The sequence below is a fragment of the Vitis vinifera genome, chromosome 9 (assembly GCF_030704535.1).
Source record: "Vitis vinifera cultivar Pinot Noir 40024 chromosome 9, ASM3070453v1".
Taxonomy (NCBI): Eukaryota; Viridiplantae; Streptophyta; class Magnoliopsida; order Vitales; family Vitaceae; genus Vitis; species Vitis vinifera.
The window spans coordinates 4,103,988-4,110,000 of NC_081813.1; the positions used below are offsets into that span (position 1 = coordinate 4,103,988).

General features: G+C 36.5%; 1 long non-coding RNA gene and 1 pseudogene across 1 annotated transcript in view; one reads left to right on the forward strand and one right to left on the reverse strand.

Annotated features, from left to right (window-relative positions):
* LOC100266860 (G-type lectin S-receptor-like serine/threonine-protein kinase At1g67520) overlaps nucleotides 1-6,013 on the reverse strand; it is a 15,138-nt pseudogene continuing 9,125 nt past the window's right edge.
* Nucleotides 5,623-6,013, forward strand: part of LOC132254253 (uncharacterized) — a 5,208-nt gene continuing 4,817 nt past the window's right edge. Inside the window, exon 1 of the long non-coding RNA XR_009466544.1 lies at nucleotides 5,623-6,013. This exon is cut by the window's right edge and continues 127 nt beyond it. This is a non-coding gene — a long non-coding RNA (uncharacterized LOC132254253).

Genomic DNA, 6,013 nt, shown 5'->3' on the forward strand with positions numbered 1-6,013 from the left:
TTATCTAGCTTCCATCACAGATATTGATACAATATTAAGAGAACAATTCTCTGAGTTTCTTTTAGGGATCTCTAGCTCTTGTTCAATTCCCCTGATGAAAAATGCAGGTTGCTTTGGGATGGATAGTTGCATACTTTCGTTCGCAAGCATAAGAACAACATCTGACATAGTGGGTCTATCTTTTGGATTTTCTTGCACACAAAGGAGTCCCACATGGATGCATCTTTTCACTACATTATTAGAACTCGGACCATCACATAATGTTTGATCCATTAATTCTAACTCTTTACCTTCTTTCCACAATTCCCATGCCTGAACAACATACAAAGTTGTACAATATATATGATAAATTATTTCTATACAAATCAATAAGTCTTATTCCTAAAGCGTAAGATGGAAGTAAATTAGGATTTAGAAAACTTACATATCCTATGAGGTTGAGAGGACGTTCATAATGATAATTACTGTGGTTCTTTTTGCTGCTCACAATCTCTAGTAGCAATACTCCAAAGCTAAATACATCAGATTTTGTAGAGAAAATGCCTTGCATGACATACTCTGGTGACATGTAACCACTATAGTAATAATTAAGCAAACTTTGTTAGTATTTAAGTCATAAGCTAAATTTAGTATGAGCTCGATTATAGAAGTGGTATACACTTACTATGTTCCAACAACTCTATTTGTATTTGCTTCACATTCATCTTGACCAAATATTCTAGCCATACCAAAATCTGATATCTTGGGATTCATTTCATTGTCTAATAAAATATTGCTAGCTTTCAAATCTCTATGAATTACTCTTAATCTAGAAAATTTGTGGAGATAAAGAAGTCCTTGAGTAATCCCTTCAATGATATTATAACGTTTCTTCCAATTCAATAAATTCTTTTTGCTAGGATCTGTCCATAGAAACATCAAAAAATATATATATAAGAACAATCAAAATTAATTACCCAAATAAATATATAATGTAAAAATAGAGACAAAGTCAAGTTTAAAGATTACCACCAAAGATGAAGAAATCCAGGCTCTTGTTTGGCAAGTACTCATAAATTAGTATCTTTTCTTCTTCTTTAATGCAACATCCCAAAAGTTTAACAAGATTATCATGTTGGAGTTTTGCAATGAGGGCAATCTCATTTTTGAACTCAACCAATCCTTGTCTTGAACTTTTTGAAAGCCTCTTTATTGCTATTTCTTGTCCATCGAGTAACTTTCCCTGAAATCATTTTTATTTAGAGATGATATCGTGGATCAATTTAGTAGAAGTATATGACGTTAATTTACCTTATATACGGGTCCAAAACCACCTTCTCCAAGCTTATTTTCAATTGAGAAGTTGTTTGTAGCAGCAGCTAAGCTTTGAAAGCTAAATAGTTGCAACTCATTCGTTTTCTTTCCAACCTTTTCATGTTTCTTTGAATTGTGCTTGGTAAAAGGTTTTGTAATAGCTCCCAATTCAAATAGTAGCTCTTGTTGTCTTTTGTTCTCCTCTATTGAGTGTAAATTAAAGTTAGGACATCTAATCAATGTATGGTAAAACTATTAGGAGAAATTTTGGTCTATATGTTTGTGAAAACTTACCTTGTAGCTTCAGCTTTTTCCATCCTAAACAGCACAAAGAGCTTGCAAGAAGTATAATAACTGCTCCGCCTGCAGCAGTAACGAGCCATATCCACCACATCTTTCTTGCAGCTGCATTAGCAAACAATTAAGACATTTTTTTTTTTTTTTTGAGTAACATGTTTTTCTCTTGGAAAGAAATGATATTACCTTTATCGGTTTGAAGGACGTAGATCTGTTGGGATTCTCCTACAAAATATTTTCTGGGTTGTATTCGGCTCCAAATTACACAACGAGTTTCAGCGAGATGAAGGGAAAAGGCAACACAAGAGCAATTGTTCCAGCACCTGAAATGGCAATCCACAGAGGTCGCGTTGTCATCGAACATAAATCCTTCGGAAACTACATAACCACCATCAGTATATTGAAACCGCTGTGATGCCGGATTTCGACACTTCGGCAAATCCGGCTTCACACATCCTTGCCGTTCAATGTGGGATTCACAGTGAACGTAGGTTCTAAGCAAACTCTTGAGAACTCCCGATGGTAGCAAAACCAACATTGGGAAAAACACGCTTTCGTTCGGATGAAAGCTGAAGTACATTTCTTTCTTATTTGACATATAGCGAAAGCCGTATCCATCATTCCAATGATCTTTCTGTGGTAAAGAAGCTCGAAGGTTGTCGAAACTCAAATTCCCATTGTGCCAAAACCCGCTGGTCCAGTAGATCTTCCCTCTCCACCATGTGATTAATTGGCTGTTATTACGGAAATCTGCGCCAAAAGAAAAATACCCGGTAGCAGGAATCTGATTAGTTAGCCAGGAAGTCAATGACCACTGATGCCCAGTTCTCAAATTGATACCCAGTTTCATTCCTGGAAGAAGTGTGTCCGTTGGATAATCAAAGCTTTGCCACAAAACCCGTGTTGTTCCATCTGACATATGCTCTCTCAATATAAAGTTCCCATTATCCTGTAGAATAGCACTTGTATTGCTTGCTATTTGACTGTAATTTGATACAGCAATGAAGCCTCCGTTGTATGTGATTTTTAACTTCCAAGCATGGTCAATCATGAGATTTCCGGATGTGTCTGGAACTGGATCATTCCGGTTAGCAACCCAGACTCTCCTCACCTCGAAGCTGGTGTACCATATTCCTAAATAGCGGTTGTCTGAAGAACCTTGCGTGAAGAAGCCTAATGTGAAAGCGTAGTTAGCAGAAACCAGGCGCTCCCAGTCTCTTAGAGGTTTGCCTTGTAGCAGCGTGTCTCTTGTTGAATAACAAGTACTTAAGAAGAGGAAGAAGCAGGAGAAAGTGAACGGGATGAGGATTCTTCCTTTGACAGCCATATGACTGGACAGTCGTCACACAGCACAGAAATGTGTTACTATGAGCTTCTCTACTTATAGTATTTTGATGTGGGTTCTAATGGAAGGTGTAAGTGTATGTGAGCATCCCTGATTTGAGACAAAGGCCTGCTAAGGACGGCAGGAATAATATGTGTATATATTAGCCACTAATTTTGACCTTGAATTGGAAATGCTTTCATCTGAAAGTGATGCCTTTGTAAAATAAAGAGAGCAGCTTGGAGAAGGAGCGAGAACTACGACCAATTCATGTTTGTCTTTCTAACTTGGCAGAATCGTAAGGACTAGGACCTCATCAAGGTCCAGTCATTGAAGTGAAAAATCCTATAAACAATGATTATTGCCCTGAGTTGTGAGGGGAGCTCGCACCTTACTTCACCGGCCGAGCATTTTGGTTTCCATTTATAGAGCACAAAAGAAGAAAAATTCGCGGCTAGGCATAAATAAAATTGACTAAAAGAAGGAACGGTTAACTAGGCTTGAATTCCTGCAGTTGTAGTACAATTAGCCTGACAGATGGAGATCCTGCAGCAGCTCAGTTGTAGCTTTCTAATGTAGTTTATTGCCTTGAATTCCTAGTGTCGCCATATGTTCTGATATTTTGGTTTTTGGGCAGCGCGTTTGGTTTCTTCTCTTAAAGAATGAGACCATAGACCAGGTTTGTCTTGGTTCTTCAAGCTTGAATTTAAATAAAATATAATAAATTGGGCATGCATGGCCTATTTTGGTGAAGCATTAGGAAATCTTTGATTTTGGTGTCTTCAATTGTGCCCAAATCTTATTCAAACATATTTACTTCCTTTTCCCTTCTTTGACTTTTTCTTAATTTGTATTTCTTCTGTTTTTTTTTGTACAATAGCTTTCTTTTCTACATATACAGAGACAGAACAATAGAATAACATACACAAGTTATGCCATTGCAAATCCAAAGTTTTCAAACCAACCCTATAAATATTTCAAAAGTTTAAATAGATCAAACATTTGCCTCTGTGAATTGGTTTATATATATGCCATTGTCTAAGCCACCATGTTCCCACATCATCTTTATTAAATTGATTATTTCGAAATATGAGCCAGTTGAATAAGTATCAAATTGGAAAAATGATCCTTAAACATTTTTTTCCTTTATTTCTCGTGTTATTTGGTTAAAAATAACATCAACCCATCATTTCTTTGAAATAAAATAAAATAAAATAACCCCGTAAGACAAAAGTATCATTTTCTTTTTTACTTCCCTTAAATGTTGATTCTGATCCAACTGGAGTCAGGTCTGTCCAACTTTACGGAAGTCAGACAACCTTCCTCCCTTCTTTATGCCTCTTAGAGAGCCCGCCTAGCAATAATGAAACTGGATGGACTCCTTTCCTGCATAAAAGGATGTTAGGACAGGTGGTTCGGGCATGCCCCTCCGAAGCTCAAGTCAGGCGAAAATAACTCAAGTTGCTTAGTGGAAGAGAATGAATAGGCGTATGTGCGTGTGTACCTTATTTGTGCTTTTTAGAGGATTTATATAGTGCTGATGAGAATGTCACTTTAGTGCTGACTAGGCACTTTGACTTTCTTTTGTAATGATGATTGTCCCGCTTGTGGTTGGACAATCATCACAGTTTTGGGTAGCTATCAGGTGTCATCAACTGACATACCACGAGTTTGGATTGTGCAGTCGCCTGTCCCCTCAGCCTGTTGATGGCCTGGAGCTATGTGCATCAATTAATTGACATAGACTTGAGGGGTAAAAGAGGTCTCATTGGCCGTTCACATGTTAAGCGTGAATGATCACGCATGCTAGTGGGTCTTGAAGACTTGATTGAATAGTCTTACCTGTATGGGGAGTCTGACCTCCCCTGGCTATCTGGCCCTATAAGGGAAAATGACCTTCTCATACCTGGTGCCAGACGGAATTGGTCATTAACCGGATGTAATGATTTGGACGAGTTGCACACTTGTTGAAAAAGTGACATGTGGAGGGGAGCCCCCCCCCCCCCCCCCCCCCCCCCCCCCCACCACACACACACATCTAATACACAATTTTTCTTCTTCTACTTCATTCTCTTCTAGATCTAGTGAACGCAAACTTAGAAAACATTTTACCTCTCATCTCTCTTCCTAGGAAATCATCCACTTCTCATTCTCTCTCTTTATATATATATATATATATATAAAATGAGCTTGTTGAAAAGTGATAAGCTAAAAAGATTTAAAATGGTGACAAAAAGCAAAAGTTTGAATTGCTAAGGAAAAATGAAAGCAAATCAATTGAGCCTTTGAGTATAGTCTTTATGTTTTATAAAATTTTGGAATTTTTAGGAATGTTATACAATAGTGTTTAAGTAGAGTTAGAATTATTACTTAATGTCTTAAAATTTTGGAAACTATTAAAATATGTTCAAAATAATAATATATGTACTGTGAGGTTATCTTATCTCATGCTCTATCTCCAAGCAGAGAGTAAAAAATGAGTTCATTAGGGATGATAAACAAAAAAGATTTAAAATGATGGTAGAAAGCAGGAGTCTCAATTACCAATTAAAGAGAAAAGCAAAGCAATTAAGCCTTCTGAGTATACAATAAATTTTTGGAATTTTTAGGGATATTATACAATAGGATTTAAGTAGCGTTATAATTACTATTTAATGTCTTAAATTTTTGGGTACAATCTAAATGTGTTCAAAATAATTTGTATATTTATAATTTTTTTAGTTCTCTATCATTGTTAGTAATGTATTTAGAGTTTTGTTTTTATTTTCTATTCTGTTTTGCTTTCTATTTTATTTTCTTTGCAACCAAACATGGATAAAAAGGAGAGATCCACTGCCATATTTGACTAATTTTGTGTGATGAAGGTAGATAAGCTGGACAAGGAGTATTAATATCACGAGAAATTTTGATTGGCTTAGATCTATATTTTTGTGGTTGAATCAGTAGGTAAGGATACTTTATTTAGTTCAACTTAGATAGGATTTACAAAAAAACATGTAAAGCCCTCTTGTTGTCGTCCTGGTGGCGGAGTAGCATCGATGGTGTCGACATGACAGTGGTGGCGGTGGTGGTTCTAGAAGAATTCATCTGTTGAATAAA